The sequence below is a fragment of the Mus caroli genome, unplaced genomic scaffold (genome assembly GCF_978045245.1).
Source record: "Mus caroli unplaced genomic scaffold, Mus_caroli_1 scaffold_14, whole genome shotgun sequence".
Classification (NCBI taxonomy): Eukaryota; Metazoa; Chordata; class Mammalia; order Rodentia; family Muridae; genus Mus; species Mus caroli.
This window is the reverse complement of record NW_028227269.1, coordinates 51767461-51785851: the sequence shown is the minus strand read 5'-3', so window position 1 is coordinate 51785851 and position 18391 is coordinate 51767461. Positions and strand designations below refer to the sequence as shown.

The window sequence follows — 18391 nt, the reverse complement described above, 5'->3', positions numbered from 1 at the left end:
ATTAATGGACGGTAAGAAAGGAAGAATTAGTCTTGTCTAGAATTTTAATTCAATTCTCAATATATATATAAATTCTCTGTAACTAAATATCACACATGTATTATAAAGTCATATATATACATACATATATATATATACACACATACAGATATATATGTATATGTATATACATATACATATATATATATATACAGATATACAGTCGCTTTGGGGAAGAAAGGGTAGAAATTATGAAAACACAGTACTTACATGTGAAATTCTCAAAAAAGTTTTTAATTTAAAATGAACAAAACAAACCTTTCTGTCCTTTCTGCCCATGAGAATTAAGTACGCTCAAGTTAACATTTTACAAAGAGCTTAATATTTTTAAAGATAAAGACATTTATTTCAAAATGTATAAGGTGCATAAGTGTCTCAATTTGTTTGCTCTTCACTGTACTCATTCTACTGAGATTCTGTTCACTCTTTAAGCAGTTAGAAAGAGTCTACTTATTCACATCTGACTATCAAATGAATGTTCACTGGAAGAGACAGGAGTCATTTTCACATTGCTACACAGGTTCCATATATTTGGGGTACTTTTCTTATTATTCTTTCAGATCCTACCTGAGTCCTTTTTGTTAAAGTTGGCACACAGGCCAGGCAGCAGTGGCACACACGTTTAATAACACCACCCAGGAGGCAGATCTCTCAGTTCAAGGTCAGCTTGGTCTACAGAATGAGTTCCAGGGCTGCCAGAGCTACACAGAGAAACCTTGTCTTACAAAAAACAAACAAAATAAAACAAAACAACAACAAAAAACCCTTGGAACCCAGGAATCTATTATCTTATTTCCTCTTAAGTTGGGTCTTCTTAAGGTCCCCATTCTCAAATCTTCAAATTTGGAGGGATCTAGAATTGTGCCACAAAGCCTTTCTTCTCTATCTACATGCATTCTTGGGTGACTTAGGCCTGTAGCTACACATACCAGACACACTGATAACTCTCTCCTTGAAAAGTCTAGCCCTGCTGCCTACCTAACTACAGGTTCACATTATACTGTTTTGGCATTGCATCTCTTTAAAGTTAACTTTTCAAGCATATCTCAAAATCCCCCCCTACTCCAAAACTGTGTTCTCCAGGAACTTTCCCAAGTGTTTGCATGATTCTTGCTATAGTTCATCCATAGCATTAGCAAGAGTGTGAAGTCTGTGAAGTGTGAGTTCTTCTGTCCTAAAGAATTTATGTGCAGCCTATCCACAGATCATGAGGCCCCCACCTTCAATGCATTCCCTGAGCAGGTCTTTTGTGGTGTGTGTACCTCTACAACCTCTGTGAAGTCATATGTGTATCTTATGTGAGTCCTGTTGTGTCTGGAGGACACACTCTGAAGCCATCCACCATCTCTAGCTCTTATAATCTTTCATTTTTTGTTTGCCTGAATTTTCATTTTGGTTTTTTGTTTTGTTTTATTTTGATTTTGAGAGGGAGAGTAGGGGCAAGGGAAGGAGGGGAAAGAGACAGGGAGGCAGAAAGAGAGGGGGGAGAGATAGAGAACAGGAAGTTGGGTATTTGGATGGTAGGGAGGATCTGGGAGGAGTTGGAGGTGGGAAAATGCCATACCCACTCAGGAAAACATCAGAATATACTATTTGAACAAAACTAAATTTTAAAAACAACTAAAAAAAAATTATTTCAAAAATATGCCTGAATCTGGTCATTTCCCTCTCCAGCACACCTTGGCTTAGGATTGGAAGTTCTATAGTAAAGTCGTTTGAACTCATCTTTTTGTTCTGCTTTGGCCCCTACACAGCTACCAGACAGACAATTTTGCTTCTTTGTGTGGTCTTGATTCCCATACTGACATCCTACAGTGTTCTCCTCTTCCTCTTTGAGATCCAATGCCTCTGTCTTGTCCTGGTTATGATGTCATCAATCTCTACAGCTGCTTCCTTCTCCCTGTCTAGCCACACCCACCCTCACTTTCCTAGGTTCCATCAGCCTCACTCCTACAGGCAGCTCTGCAGGGTTCTCACCCCAGGGTCTCCACCCAGGAATGCATGGGATTTGCTCCTTGACTTTGTGCCCTTTCTCAGTGAGATGCTGAGATGCTTGATGCACCTAGAAAAAAACCCACTGCAGCTTCCATTCCTTTAGAGCAGCCTATGTGTTTGTAGAACATGTCATTCACTTCACATCTGCACTTGACAACCTTCTTCTCTGGTAGAAGGTAAGTTCTAAGAAAGCAGAGGTTTTCCCCATTCATTTGTCTGTCTCTGTGAATCCTATATAATAGGCATTTGGTAAGTATCTGGTAATGATGACAAATCACTGAAGCTCTAGGCAGGCAAAGTGAATTGCATATGGCTCCTAGGTAATCAGTTCCAGAGCTGGGCCTAGGAAGACTTCATTCTTCCAGCACCCATCACCATTTTGCTTTCTGACTCTGTGCAGTGGGAATTGAGGCACTTTAAAACACCAATGGAGACTCCACCACACCCCATCTGCACACCGCCCAAATGGCTAGCATTTTGTCTATGGGTTTTCTTTGCAAGAGAAAAACACTTGGAACACTGTCTAAACTGTTCTCAGTTACTCTGTCACGATGCCCACGTTTTCTTTGGAGCACTTAGTTTGACATGCATTTATATGCCTACTTTCTTCTCAACCGGGTGCAAGCAGGAACTGGCTTTGTTGCGCTCACTTCTCTTACACAGATACTTGGCCCTCGCTACCTTTCTTGAGTCCTCAGATCATTGAACACATTGATGAAGGCATCTTTCTTTCCACCAGCCACTTTTATGGAAAGTAAGAATTCAACCCCAAAGAAGCACGTATTGGGGTGAGAAGGGTACATGGTATAGACTCTCTCCTCCCACACTACCATTTATCCAAAGGCATAAAAGAAAAGAATCACCATAATTCCTGTTTATAATCATTCACAGTGCTTGTTATATGTCAAGTACACTGTGTTCATTGTCTCTGATCTTCACAATAATCCTGTGAAATAATTACTATTATTATATTCATTTTACAGGTGAAGGAACTAAATGAGCCCAGGAAAAATAATAAGAGAAGGAACTATCTTGGAGTAATTGTCTTGGTGTTTGGAAGGAGCGGACATAGGATTCATTTCAACATCAATGCCCTCTTTGAAAAACTTTCAAATCATTATTGAGTCCAATAAATCATACTGTTTCCTTAAAATTTGAGGAATGCTACTGTGAATAAATATTACTATTCGCACCAAGGTAGGGGGCATAAATGAATGGATTTACATTTCCTTGTGGCCTGGCAGAAAGTTATCAAATCAGACAATATCTAAGAGATGACATAAATCTTCCAGATAGGCAAAAGTAAAGGAAGAAAAACTAATTGTTTCTAACGACTTTGATAACTACATGCATTTCTACCCTCACTACTTCTGTGTTCTCTTGTTGGGCAGTTAACACTTTTTGAAACTAACAGAATTAGAATAATCTTCGCTTTTAACCGATATGCATGGGGCAAATTTAACTGATGAGTGAAGAAATTAGTGATAGAGTGTAAATGAGTCTTAAGATCTGGTGAGGATACAGTCAGGATGATCCAGCACCAGCAAACAGGATCTACTGGCACAGCTTGAGAACCAAAAGCATGACCCTGCAAATCTCCATAGGCACTGACCCAATAAGGCTACAAACACTGTGTAAGACAAAACAGATGCTTCTAGATGAACCTGAGTCTGGGCTATAATAGAAAACTTCCCAGCCCACTTGGATGCTTTTCTACATTGCTTTCTATTGTTGTGATAAAGACCATGACCAAAAATGAACATGTGAGAGGGAAGGGCTTATTGCAGCTTTTAACAGGTCAGAGTCCATCGTTGAGCGAAGTTAAGAACAAGAACTCAGGCAGGTAGCAAACACATAAGTGGATGCTCACAGTCAGATATTGGATGAATCACAGGGCCCCCAATGGAGGAGCTAGAGAAAATACCCAAGGAGCTAAAGGGATCTGCAACCCTATAGGTGGAACAACATTATGAACTAACCAATACCCTGGAGCTCTTGACTCTAGCTGCATATGTATCAAAAGATGGCCTAGTCGGCCATCACTGGAAAGAGAGGCCCATTGGACTTGCAAACTTTATATGCCCCAGTACAGGGGAACGCCAGGGCCAAAAAGTGGGCGTGGGTGGGTAGGAGAGTGGGGGGGGGGTATGGGAGACTTTTGGGATAGCATTGGAAATGTAAATGAGGAAAATACCTAATTAAAAAAAAAAAAGAACTCAGGCAGGAATGACAGCAGAAACAGTGGAGGGACAGTGATCACTGGCTTGCTCACTGGCTCGCTCTCGGCTGGCTTTCTTATACAAGCCTACATTCACTTACCCACATATGGTGCCATCCACAGAGAACTGGTCCCTCCCACATCAATCCCCAGTGAAGACAGAGGAAGGCCACAGGCCAATCTGATCCAAATAATTCTTCAACTGTGGTTCCCTATCCCCATGTGTCTCTAGGTTATGTCAAGCTGGCAGGAAAGACTAAGCAGGGCAGATAGTGAGAAGTAGCAGTGCATCTTGATTTTTATATTTCAAGAGCCATACGTAGTTCTGAGGTTTTGAGTTCTTAAGAATGGGAGTCATGGAGTTATGTCTTGAAAGGATTTGGCTCTTACTAAAACAAAGCCAGTTGATCAAACAGTCAAATTATCCTAATTTATTGTGACTATCCACCGCCATCAAAGCAGAAAAGAGAGAGAGAGAAAAAAAATCACACACAAAGCAGTAAGGCTATCGGGAACATTGTCAATCAGATGAGAGAGGCAGGAAGACAGTTCTTTAAACACAAGTTCTATCCTCGATGTGTCTGTTATGGGTTTGACTTCACAAGGAAGCAAGATAACTTAATTCATTACCAACCCATCCTGATTTAGATCTATGCGTGTGAAAATCTCTGTTACTAATTTTAATTGCACTATTCCCTCTCCACAGGATACTATTAAATTGGTTTGGTGAAATAGTAGTGAATCACATCAAAGTGGTGGGCTACATTTTATAATATATCTAAATAACGATCCCATTTTCCCAGCATGTTGCTGTGCATTTTAAGTATTAATATTATGACTTTGGTTTAGAAGAATGTAGCCTTTTTCTTTAAAATAAATTTTCTTGCTCTTTTAGCACTGTTAAAATTGGGCTGGATTTTAAGTGGCTAACGAGTAATAAAAGAGCAATATCTGCTACAGAGAACCACAAAAAAACCATGCCGGCAGGCACATAAAATATGTCCAAGTAAGTCACTTGCAGATACATCATTCTGATACAGTAATGGCTTTCCCAAACTAAGTGGGCTCCCTTTTGTAGCTGTACTTTATTATCTGGGTTCTCATTTTCACTCTTACCCCTGGATCTTTAGAGAGAAGCATCCCCCCCCCCCTTGTGTGCACGTTTGTAAATTCAGAGAAGCGGAAAGGGTCAAGAGAAAAGAAGTTAAATCATGATTCAGCTCTGAGCAAGTGTGCAGGCTCTGCCACTGCTGGAGGGTCTGTGGCTCAATTGTGTTCACTGTTTCCACTTCTCCAACTAATAAAATAAAAGGCAGCAGCAGACTTTTCTCACATTGAAATTTAGCCTATTAAAGCATGGTTGCAGATTCATATTCCTGCCATGTTCGTCTGCCTGTCTTTTCTTTTTCTTCTTCCTTCTTTTATTCCTATTTTTCTTTCTGTCTTTCCGTCTTTCCTCCCTCCCTCCCTCCCACCCTCCCTCCCTTCCTTTCTCTCTCCCTTTCTTCTCCTCCTCTCTGTTTTGTTTTGTTTTGGGCGGGGGGATTTTTGAAGAGTTCTTCTCTGTGTAGCCCTGGCTGTCCTGAAACTAGTTCTGTAGACCAGGCTGGCCTAAAACCCAGAGATCTGCCTACCTCTGCCACCCAATTGCTGATCAAAAGTGTACACCAACACCACCCAGCTGGGGTGTTTCTTAATGGGGAGGCTTCATGACCAACTAGAAGGAGCTTAGGTGATGAAACAGGAAGCTTAAACTCTAGACCCTGCCTGGCCACTAAACCCAGTCTTGGTTAGCTAAGTCATTCTATCTGTGTATAGGCTTTTTGTTTTGTTTTTCTCTTATGTACAAGTTGGTTTAATTTTGAGTTTTATAAGGCTCCATCATCGAACAGTTTAGATACTAGTTCAATACTAACGTAAAAAAGGAGGAGGCTAGTCATGAGTTGAGAGCAATAGTACACTTGAAAAAGGATGGATCTGAACACAGTGTGGAAGAAACAGAGGGGAGGGGAGGGTAAAATTAAAAAGTTAATTAGGACTTGGCTAGATACAAGGGGCCAGGGAGTAGGCAAGATCAGGATGTCAGACAGTTAATGGATGGCACTATTAACAGGCATAGAAAGTGCAGTTGGCAAAAGGGTATGGTCATGAACATGTTTACCCCAAGCTCATCTGAGAAACAGAGTGGAAGAGGGTGGAAAGGGAGGGCTATGGTTTAGCGGAGAATCCAGGAGAGTCAGCTCTGTTTAAAAATTGCTGTGTCATCACAAGTTGTTTTGATTGCTAGATAACCATCCACTCAGCACTTAGCAAGTATGCCAAGTGTTTACTCTAGTGTTGGACACACAATAAGACAAGTGTGTGTCCTCTTCCATGGCTTGCACAACCTAGGGGGTCCATGTGTTTATCCAAAGACCTAAACGATGGCTAGCATTTTCCAAATTGTTATACATGCCAGGACTGTGCAAATTATCTTAAGACATGCACAGGCAGTTAATCAGGTTGGAAGAAATGGTGTAGGATCAAATATATACGATAGGAAAGTATAGCCTCTGAAAGACTACGTTTGTCTGCAAGTCACTGAATGATGAGTACAGAATTTGTGGCTCAGACCTAAGCCCCATCCTGGATTTGACCAATTTCTCTCCTGTATATGATGAGAACAGAACATAGATGGAGAAGCAGCTGAGGACTGGTGTATACAGGAAGAGCAGCACATTTAGAATAATGTACCAGAAGCCAGTGAAGGAGTCCCAAGAAGAATGAGGATGATAGGGACAACCGAAAAGGTCAAAAACATCAGACACTCAAGCCACCCTCAGTGCTGGCCCCACACAGACATCTCTGTCAAAAGCCAGCAGCTCTAAGATGGAGATGACTGGAGCCCTGCACTTCGAGACCAAGGCAGGATCAACACATGGCAGTAGCGACAATAGACACTGAATCATGGGACAGAAGAGAAACCAAAGTGGAAGTGCTGGCCCAAAGTAGCAGGAGGTAGCCAGTCAGAGTGACAGCTCAGATAGCAAGAGCAAACTTTCTTCTTGCGGTGACACTATTCTTTACTAGACTTTCATTTTTGTGTCTCAAAGGTAATTGCATTGGATGAAAACTTCAGATTGTACAATGTTAAACCTGCCAGAAATTTGGTGATACTTCAAAAAAAAATTCACTTCTGCTACAGGATATTTAAAATTATGATTTAAAATTTAAAGTTCTAGTCAAAGCAAGAAGTTGAGAGGAAGGCCAAAAACTCCAATACTATGACTGTGTAGGTTGTAATTAATAAGATGCTGTCTTGGTGGAAGAAAGGAGCAGCTATGAGTCTGTAGGAGAGACCCGTTGAATATGACCATGCTGGAAAGCACAGTGTGTACTGGAAGGGAGGCAGCTCAGCAGTTATGAGTATGTACTGGTCTCATAGAAAAAACACATTTAATCCCCAGCACCTATACTGAACAGCTCACAACTGCCTATAACTCCATCTCCAGGGGCTCTAACAGTTCTGGTTTCCTCTGGCACCTTCACAACTGCAAACACACACATACACACACACACACACACACACACACACACACACACACACACACATGCATACATATAATTAAAAATAGCAATAAATATTTTATAAATTCAACGGTGTTTTGCATCACTCAAACCATAACTTCCCTAGGATACTGAATGAAGTATCGTTCACTCAGTGGAACCATTCAGAAGACACGCTTTCTAACAGACGGGAACAGGTTTCAACCGCTAGACAAAGGGGCTGGCCCCGGCCTGGAACTTGACGAGACCACAACCCATTGCCTAGGTCATCATCAACTTATTCGTAGGTTTAGAATTTTATAGTCACTTAATTTAGGGGAAATTGATAGTCATTTGTTTTAGGAGAAAATGGGGAAAACCAATGTAACATCACAGTAATAAAAAGCAGCTTGATCTCTTTTAATTTCGCACTTCCCTTTGAAACAGTCACCAAGAATTATTCAAGGGCTGATTCTTCACTCCAGATTAACTGTAATAAAGAATGTGACATGTTTAATTTTATAAATACCTTGCCAAAAAATATTCCCTGCCCCCTGCAAAAAAAGAAAAAAAAAAGAAAAAAAAAAAAGAAAAAAAACCAAAAAACCTGGATATACAAGTTACAGTCCCTGCCAGGAGAGTAGAAGGTGACAGAGGAAGGTGCTAATTTAATTATGCTAATACTGTGGGACCAGATGGCAGTACAGGCAAACAGGGGAGGAATTTTTAAGATGATATTTTTTTTAAATAAATATTTGTGTTCCATGGCTGTACAATAGAAGTGCTGGTTCAGTACTATTCTGTTTGTTATAATCAAGAATTGTGTGAAGTTCTCTGAGTTGCATGTTCAAGCCTCCTTCTCCTCTTCCTGTCCCCCCACCCCCACCTCCAGAAAGGCATCTGACCCAACTGGCTGACCTGAGATACCTGCAGAGAGAACTGTCTTCATGCGCAGGTTTTCAAATGATAACCTGTGCTTGAGGTCCATGGAGCCAGGCGTTATAAGACAAATGTATTTACCCTGTCAGTGAGCTGTGCTGTTTATTTGTACGTGGGTGAATCATTCAAACACGATTCTGCCTTTTCAACACCAGCTTACATTCTCAAAGTAGGTGTCTACTTCATCCCTCTTTTCTCCCCAGAGTGCCCTCTCTTCCACATACTTTTTGTATTTAACTCTTGAATCCTTTCGTAGTATGTTATTAAATAAACAAAACATCTACCTCCATCAAGTAGAGGTAATCTCTTCCCTGTCTCTTCTCATAGAGCATCTCATGAAAGTCCTTGGCTGGTGGCACTGAAATGTCTCCCTCTCGCCTCTCCCATTAACTGGGTTGATCTCTCCCTCCCCTAGTTCTAGAAGTGTGTTTGCCAGTTGTTCACAACTGTTAGATTCTCTGAACACTTCCTCTCAGTCACGAATAATCAAGTCTCCTGAAACCATCTAGAAGGTTATACATGGAGGAAAATGTAGAGGGAAACGAGGACTAAATTCTGTGGGGGTAAAAAGGCTGGCTCCTTTTTCTCACTTGATGGAAATTTCTGGATGCAGTATCTCCCCCAGCATCAGTCTTCCCTCACACCCTGGCAAGTCTCATGTGACAAAACTGCCCACTGTGACACTTATATAAGCATCTGGTTCAGGCTCAGCTTCCAGGACATGCAACCCCAACCTCTCTGACAAAGCACCTGCACAGTGTTCCAACTTGTAGAATGCTCTAAGTTGTTAGTTGGATGAATACTTCAACCTACTCAACCTATTTTCCCCAACGAGGTATTTTGCATTTTAACAGTCGTTAATGCCTTCAAGTGAAATCACATAAATTTGAATAAAAGCTTTTTTGGCATTAATGGTAATTCTTGCATACCTCAGAGGCCATTCTGAAATCACACCTTTTGAGTTGGCACTCCTTTCACTGAAATCATTCTACACACCCTGATTGGTATGCACACTTCCTCAGAGATTCCCCCCAAATCTGAACCAAGAACCTAAAACGGCTGGATGAAAACCCTCAAAGTCAAACCAACTACTTGTATTTGTATATCTAAATGGTTAGTGAATTCTCAAAGGATAGGACCATTCAGAGGCTCCACAACTAATCCTATACTGTGTTCTACTACTGACTACATCAGGGTCATCAAATTAGAAAGATTGGAAGGACTCATGAATGGACAGACAGACAGACTTTATCTCTATTGCTTCCTTTTCTTGTCTACAAAGTTAGTAGACCTATAAGACTCCATTTTAAAATGGCTTTGTGTCTATTAAGTCCCAGGAGAGGTGAAGAGAATAGCACACAGTAGGCATTTACTAGATTTTTTACACTTTGTTCTTCTTTCTTAGTACACTTTGTAAAACAGTATTTTAGATGAAATCAATCATCACTATTTCTTAGGGGCTTTCATATCAGGTTCCTACTAAGTAATTCCAGACGTGGCTTGGCTACCAGGGAGATAATTATGAGAGTGGCTGCATTAGAACCTGAGTTTATCAGTCAACAGTCAAGAAGACAGAATCTATCATGACCTTGTATTTCAAGGGCATGAATAATGACACAAAGCAGAGGTGAGGCCCTTTCCAAGCTTCTCTCTCTCTCTCTCTCTCTCTCTCTCTCTCTCTTTCCCTCCCTCCTCTTCCCCTTCTTCCCTGTCTCCCTCCCTCTTCCCCTTCTTGCCTCTAGCCCTTCCTCCCTCTCCCTCCTTTCCTCCAAAACTCTTCTTTTGTTTCTTGACTTCCACCTCCCTGTCTGTGAGAAGCCAACAGGTGACAGATTCCAAGAAAATATTCCAGTCACAAATATCAGCATACCCTTTTGGCTTTCATATGTGTGAATGAATTTTCAATTTCCCAGTGCCCATGATCTACAATGCCAGGAAAGAAAACAAAAATGTCTCCTTAAGTTCACAAGCATACTAAGGCTAGAGGCCACATAGTAGATACTGCAAGATCTCTACATAGTGTCCCATCCGTGGTAGACATTTCATAGTTGACTTATTAAACTCCTAATGAAATAACTTAAACAAAACTCATGGAAGTAAATGAGACATTATATTCAAGTCTTGTCTCAAGAGATGTGTTTCTGATAGGATTAAGGGACCAGGTGGGTTGTTAGACAGCCAGTGACTTTTGCAATTACATCTCCCTATCTTATCCATTGGACAAAGACTATAAAGCCAAAGACTACCTTCCTATAGCCCTCATGATTCCAAGTACTTGAATCTGCTGTCCTCTGGAGATATTCTGAAACTTAACAGGCAACAAAATTAGGAAGAATGTAATGATGAGGTTTTCATATTTTATGCTTCCTTGGGCACATAGTAGTAAATAAAAAGTAATTTGATAAGTGTACAAATAAATTAAAAATTCTCTCCAACTCTAAAGATAACAGGAAGAAGAAGGAATAATTTCCCGATCACAGGAAAGCAAACTGCCTCACTCATAAAACACAAGTTTGCTCACGTCCCTCGCTTTCTCTCAATGTGTATTATTAGCACACACATGTAGCTGGCCTGGAACTAAGCATTTTATAGGAATAAAACAAAGTATATGTGCAGATGCTAACCTTGGGAAATCTGCATTTTACCTTAGGGTTGTTAGACTCTAGTCAATAATCCTTCTTAAAGAAATATTTTTAATTGTTCCATCCTAAATTGTTTAGAAAATTCTTATGTAGTAAGACATCTCCAAGAAAATATATCATTAAATTCTATTTTTCCTCCACGAAGAATGCTAGATTATATGAAGGCATAGAAGAAAAAGAGAGCTTAATTTCATGGATGAGCTTTCATAAGCATTTAAAGTAGCAATGAACTCTTTCAGTTCATGCAAACACAGCGCCTCCCTGTCCTTAATTCTCTTCTCTCCATTTTGAGGAGACTACAGCAGGGAGAGCTAGTGTCTACAGCCCTCCCAAAAGTCAAGACCCTTAAATGCTGCCGATGCTACCTCAGCAGCACTCAATTTCAGAAGTCTCTGTGTATTCATTTAATATCTTCTCATTTGTACATTTATATAGTAAAATTGACACCATAAAAGATATAGAAAGTACAATGAGCTAGAAGCACTATCTTCTAGTATCCTTAATACCCCAGGAATAGCCTGACCTTGATATGCCCAGCTTCCCTAAGGTCTTAAAATCATACAATGTGAATTGTGGCATTTAATTTATTTTATTCTATATGCTCTAAAATGCAACCATTGATTTTTTAAAGCCTTTGGGCAATATACAATAGCAGATTTCATAAACCATGGGGTAAAAATGACAAAGCCATAATAACAAATGTCAAGCTGGCAATTACCCATCCCAAACAATTCTTTGCATTGCTATGTTAGATATTCCAAATGTGTCTCTTTTGGGCAGAAAAGAAGGAAGAATTTTTAAATGTATCAACTCTCTCAACAATCCTCTGCATTTAGACCTTTGATATTTATCTCTAAAGATGATCAATAAGAAGTGTTGACAATATGTGGGTTGTGAATGCAAATATGTGTAGTGACTGAAGTATGAAAAGTCTTTTTAATGCAAGAGTCCATTCACAGAGCTCTGGAGAACAATTTGTGGTCTCCTCTGGGAATGTTACAAAAGCAGATCTGATGGCTTTGATTTAGTCCCCTTTCCTCTGTGAGCCTCAGTTTATCTCACCTGTTAAATGAAGCGACTGTACCAGCTATCTATATGATAGTAGGAGCTATCGAGGCAGTGATCACAGATCTCACTTTACCTGCCTAGATGGTTTGTTTGCAGCAGAGCAAGGCAAGCAGGAAGAGAGAAATCAGAACACTGGCTTGGGTCTTGAGAACTGTCCTGGATGTCCTGTAGATCCCACAGCTAGAGTATCTTCCTCACTATAAACCATTCAATTTCAGATTCCATTATAAAAGGGAAATTTGGACTTGGGTAATAAGATGTCTCTCCGTTATTTAAAGTTGGTTATATGATGCTGAGGTCCGCAAATTAATATGTGACCTGTCACTGCCATCTCTCACATACATAAAGAAGGGAACCACTTCTTTTATCCCTTGATCACTTCAGCAGATAGACCTCTTTAATATAAGACTGAGTTTTAAAAAAAAATGAATTTCAAGAAAAACACATTCAATGACTTCCCAGGAGACATCACAGCTTTGTAACAGTTTTCTATCGGCAGCTTTTGAAACACAAAAGCTACTTTAAGGTATAGGCTAAGTAAATATGCATGTGTTTATTTCTATGTTCTTAATTTACATATACCTATTATAAGTGTGTTTTATATTATACATTTGTGATACACACACACACACATATGTGTGTGTGTGTGTGTGTATAGTGTGTGTGTGTGTGTGTGTGTATAAAATCTCCTAAAATGTTATCCTGCGTATAATTCAAATAAAGAAAATCATTTAGAATATTAGACAACATAATCTAAGGGCCCACTGCAAGGAAGCCAATATAGATTTTCTACTTTTAAAATAGTGATTAAGATTATGCAAGTACATTCAAATGAAGAGAGTATAGAAGCCAGTGTTTACAAACGTGGGCTGCAGAGACATGGTGCTTGGGTTTGCACAGTGACTCCACAGTCACTTCCGATGAGTTTACTGATCATTCTCTCTACCAGGCTCATGTGGCTGAGCCCTATTTTATTTGCTTGTTTGTTTTGTAGCTGGGTGCTGGGGATTTGAACTCAGGTCCTTGTGCTTACACAACAACCACTCTTACTGAGCCATCCTCCCAGCCCCTGGGGCATTTTTTTTGTAAGGATATCAGTTACCTCTCAAAGGCCTGACATTAAAATACCTTCAGAATTAAATTAAGTGGAGCAAGAGAGATGGTCACTGCTGGAAACAGAGAAAAGTAGCCCTGCCCTCCCTGGACTGTGCTGAGAAGAAAGTGAGTGCCCACATGTCCAGAGTTTGAAGCAGAGCCCAGCTCATTCACTGTTAGCTTTTACCGGATTTGCTGTTATAACATGAAAAGAACATGTTCATGCCTTGCTTGTACCAAATATCACAGAGAAGGTTAAATCCATCACCATGTAATAGAGATTATGGCATCCACAGGTAGAAAAGTATATATTGTAAGAGGAAAATAGGCATTCCTAAGAAATGTCAACATAGTGTCTCATCTAATTTCTCAACCGAAAAGTCTTCTCAGGTCTCAAGTCTTAAGCTTAAAGCCTACTTCATGGTTATTGGGTTTGTTTTTGTTGGCTGTTGGTTTGTAAGTAATGGGTCTACTTTATAGTTCTTTGCCATAATACCAGACAAGAGTTCAATAATAGAGCTTCAAGGTGAGGGTTCAGAAATGACAATAAGTTAGGATCATCTTAGCATCAAAAGGTAGCTAGTCTTTGCTATCCCTTCCCCAGTAGATTCTGTCCACTGCTGAGGACTCAGAAAATGTCACCACAGTGAAGAATCTGGAAAAGTTAGCAAGAGGGGAGGTCCTTTCTGCAAAGTCACTTAAGACTCGAAGACTCTCCCAAAGAAGTAAGGGTGGTAGTGAGAACTAGAACTTCTATCCCATTTCCTCCATGTTTGCCATCCTCCCAGACCCAGCCATAACAACTCAGGGAATTCAGCCAGGTACTGAGAAAAATTATTGGACACAGATCTGGGAAGAAGAATGAAAGCAACTACACAACCATAACTGGATCTTGGAGGGAGGGACTGGGAGGAGTGGAAGGAGGGGAAATGTGGTTGGAAGGTATAATGAAGATGAAGAAGAAGGAGGAGGAAGAGGAGGAGGAGGGGGGAGGAGGAAGAGGAAAAGCAGAGGCTGAACCCACAGTAGAGAGCACAGTTGGAGACCTTAAAGGGTCTTGGATGGAGGAGAGATCCAAGAAAGAAGGCTAGAAAGTAGCAATGACATAGAGGACTTTCACCGGGCTAATGGTAGAAAGAGAAGCAAGGAAAAGAACGGTTGCTGGGCATTTTATGTTATCCATGCTCTGCTACAAGAGATGTGTCATCTGCTGGAAGACAGGAGGAAAAGTCAGAAGCTCAGCAGAGGGAATTCCATCTGTTCCTCACATATTCCTGTTTCTCTGCAAGGCACTAACTCTCCTAATAAAATCTAAGTAGTCTAGTGGTATCTAGGCAAGTGTTAGGCATAAAGACTCTTACAGAACCACACCACACAGTACCAAAGGAAACATTCAAGTTTACTTTCTTTAAAAATACCTTTTATTTGTGTTTGATAATTTTCATGCTTATTTCCTTTTACTATAAGTTCGTAATAAACTGCTCTCAACAACTTTACTAAGAAAATAATCTTCATGTTATATTTAAAATCTTTCTCTTATTAATTAAGCTATCTTTTTAGTGAGATGATTAAACCCACATTGAGGCTATATGTAAAAAAATGGCACGAATGGCTGTGCAAAAGTCAAGGCAGGTAATAGCTTACTATGATCATTTATGACTAATGTTCTAATAACTTCTTATTGTTATCATGCATGTTCAAGATCACAGCTTTAATTTTTTACTGTGATGTGAGAGGGGTCACTTAAATTGTGCGTCTACCTAATTTCAATGCCTCAAGGTAAAACTTTAACCGACCAACCAGAATCTGTCCTGCTCTCACTGAGCCCACATGCTGTACACCGAGTCTGAAGGAACCATAAAACACAGGTGTGAAACCCAGAATTCTGCTCACCATACTAGACTTAACTATGAGACAATCAACACAGCACTAGAAACAAGGATCCCGCTGGGGTGTGAATCCCTCAGAATTACAGCGAGAATGACGGAAGCAGAGGCTGGAATACGGCAGTGGGTGTGTTCTAAAGTGGCGTCTACTTCCCAACAGCTTGTTAAAAATTGTCCTCTCTACTTTTATCTCTGGAATACATCAGGCTTAAAACAAAGCCGAGGAGTGAGTCATTTTTAAAGCCAACACTTCTTCCTTCTGTCAGGCTCCTAGCAGGTAGTTTATTTTAAACTCTAGATGAGCCGTGCTTTCTGCTTCATTACCTTGCACCAAATACTGCACATATCCCCAACGTCAACTCTGCTCTCAAGGCAAGCGCCAACTCCTCCTGATTGCTGCTAAGCCCAAGAGCCAAGAATTCCTATAAGAAGATAGATACCACCTCTATTTCCTCACATTGCTTTAGGATAAAATGATGCCTGAATTTCAAACCCCATTACGTTTGGAATAGAAAGAAAACTACCGAAGTTCTTACATGGAAAGAGTATACTGGAAGAAAATTACTTTGACACATAAAACCGCTATGTCAAACTTTGTATTATGATGATCTGAAATGTTAACGTGCCAGCTACTTAACAAGTTTGGATTCTGAATATCTAGAAACATATCCAGAAGAACCATGTCCTGATTTAATATGAATCTGAAGAACATCTAATATCACGACTGTGAATAGTGTGCTTAAAAAGCAAACAATTTTTATTGGCAAAATTGACTCTTGAAATTGTTATTAATACTAATATACATAGATAAAGTGTGGGGGGGATTGGGTGAGAAACAGAGTGGGGGGAGAGATGTTACCATGAACAACGAAATTCACCTGTGTCTGGCATAGTCTGACACAGCTTTACTTCAATTACAAATATCACTGTAGCAATAAGAATGGCCTTTTGGGGTTCCAGAAAGCCATGGCAAGAGAAGAGGGAGATACATTTCCAAAATGAAAAACTTAAGAAGCTAGGGATTTTTAAAAGTTACTTAATGTCCCATTTTCTAAGCAGAATGAGTATCCATTTTGCGAGGACAAGAATGAGCAAGAACTTTACACATATTTCAGGAAGTTTAATAGGCACCTAAGCACAGGCTCATCGTTACAAGTAATCATGAGTCAACTTCATGTAAGAAAAAATAGACACTGTAGTTTTAAATAGAAAAGGACCAAGAAGGGAAATAGGTTTAATTTTGAATGAAAACTGATTGCTTAGACAGACTGAAGGAAGGCATGGGGTGGGGGAGGTTAAGGAGCTTATGAGCGCCATTGGGTACCAGATAGAAAGCAAGGAGAACCAAGTCAGGACTGTCATCCTGAGGGACAAGACAGATGAACCATCAAAGCAAAGTGTGACTATTATACAGAATGCTGTGTTTCTCTAGGCAGAAGCCAAAGAGACAATTCTCTCAGGAAGAGAGATAAGTTTAATTTGGATCCTGAAACCCAACATGCAAGTTTCTGTTAGCATCTTGAGAACTTCAATATAGGACTCAGACATGCAATGATATCTCTGAATTCAGGTTGATCAAAAAAAAAAAAAAAAACAAAAAACCAAAAACCTCAAGTGAGCTATTCATGTAAAGAGATTCTTTTTCAAACATTTCAATTATCTAAGTGGATGCTCCTAAATAGCGACGATGTGTTGAAAGATCCAAGTTCAAACTTTCAGAGTAGTAACAAAATGAGCTGAGAGTTTTATCACAAGAGAGGGAGGTAAGGCAACTTTCCGGGGAAGGCAGAGGCTAGGGAAGAAGCTGTGAAGGACAGTAGCATCCTTTGGGAAGAAATATACACGGGAAATGGAGAGGTTGTTGGAGCCAACATAAGTGCTACCTACAGTGGGCTCCTACTAGCAGAAGCAAGGCTGCCCTGTGCAGTTAGTCACCGGTGCTCAGCACAGAACCCCCCACCCCTCACCCCATGCACTCTCTTTCCTCCTCCTTTGTTCCCCTGAACAAAGTTGTTAGATCCATTCTATGGGCTCATGGCTATTTAAGATACTACTATTTCCCACTCTTTATTTTTATGGTTTAATATTGAACATAAGTAGTGGCCAGACTGGTCATTTATACCATTTACCACAATCAGTAAAGATCTGTGGAGACTACATGTAAGCTTTTGTGCAGTCACTATTTCCTTCCCATTGTTTGATTCTTATTTGCAAAAATAACTATTTGAAAAATAAAGTTGCTTGACAATATGAATTATATTTACAACACTTCTCCATCAAAAACATTTCTTGAGTATTGCCCATTATCCATGTCCCTTAACATGAGTCAAGGGTTACCAAACATGACTGTGTCTTAGTTAAGGTTACCATTGCTGTAATGAAACACCATATCAAATAAAACTTGTCAAGGAAAGAGTTTGTTTTGCTTACTATTTTATATAACAGTTCATCCTAAAAAGCAGTGAGGGCAGGAGCCTGGAGGAAGAAGCCAATGCAGAAGTCATGGAGTGGTGCTGCTTATTGGCTTGTTCCCCATATTTTACTCAGCATGCTTTCTTTTAGAACCCAGGACCTCCAGCCCAGCCAAGGGATAGTACCAGCAACAATGGGCTGGGTCGTTTTCCATCAATCAATAATTAAGAAAATTCCCTACACACTTGCCTACGTCCTGATCTTACTGAGGCATTTTCTCAATTGAGACTTCCTCCTCTCTGATAACTCTAGCTTGTCTCAACTTCACATAAAACTAGCTATATAGACTGTAATTAATGATAATTGACTGTTCCATCTCTTTAAGAAATAATTGTCAGGAGCTGTGCAGACTCCTGAAATCCCAGTCTTCTAGAGGCTGAGCACTGTGAGTTTGAGGTCAGCCTGGGCTACATAGCACATTGCAGAGTACACTGCAGGCCAGCCTGGGCTACAGAGTGACACCCTTTCTCAAAGGCTAAAGAAAGGGGAGTGGGGTGTCGCAGACCCTCTGG

General features: G+C 40.2%; 1 protein-coding gene across 5 annotated transcripts in view; it reads right to left on the bottom strand.

Moving 5' to 3' along the window:
• Positions 1–18391, bottom strand: part of Npas3 (neuronal PAS domain protein 3) — an 829848-nt gene that overhangs the window by 513245 nt on the left and 298212 nt on the right. The window lies entirely within an intron of this gene.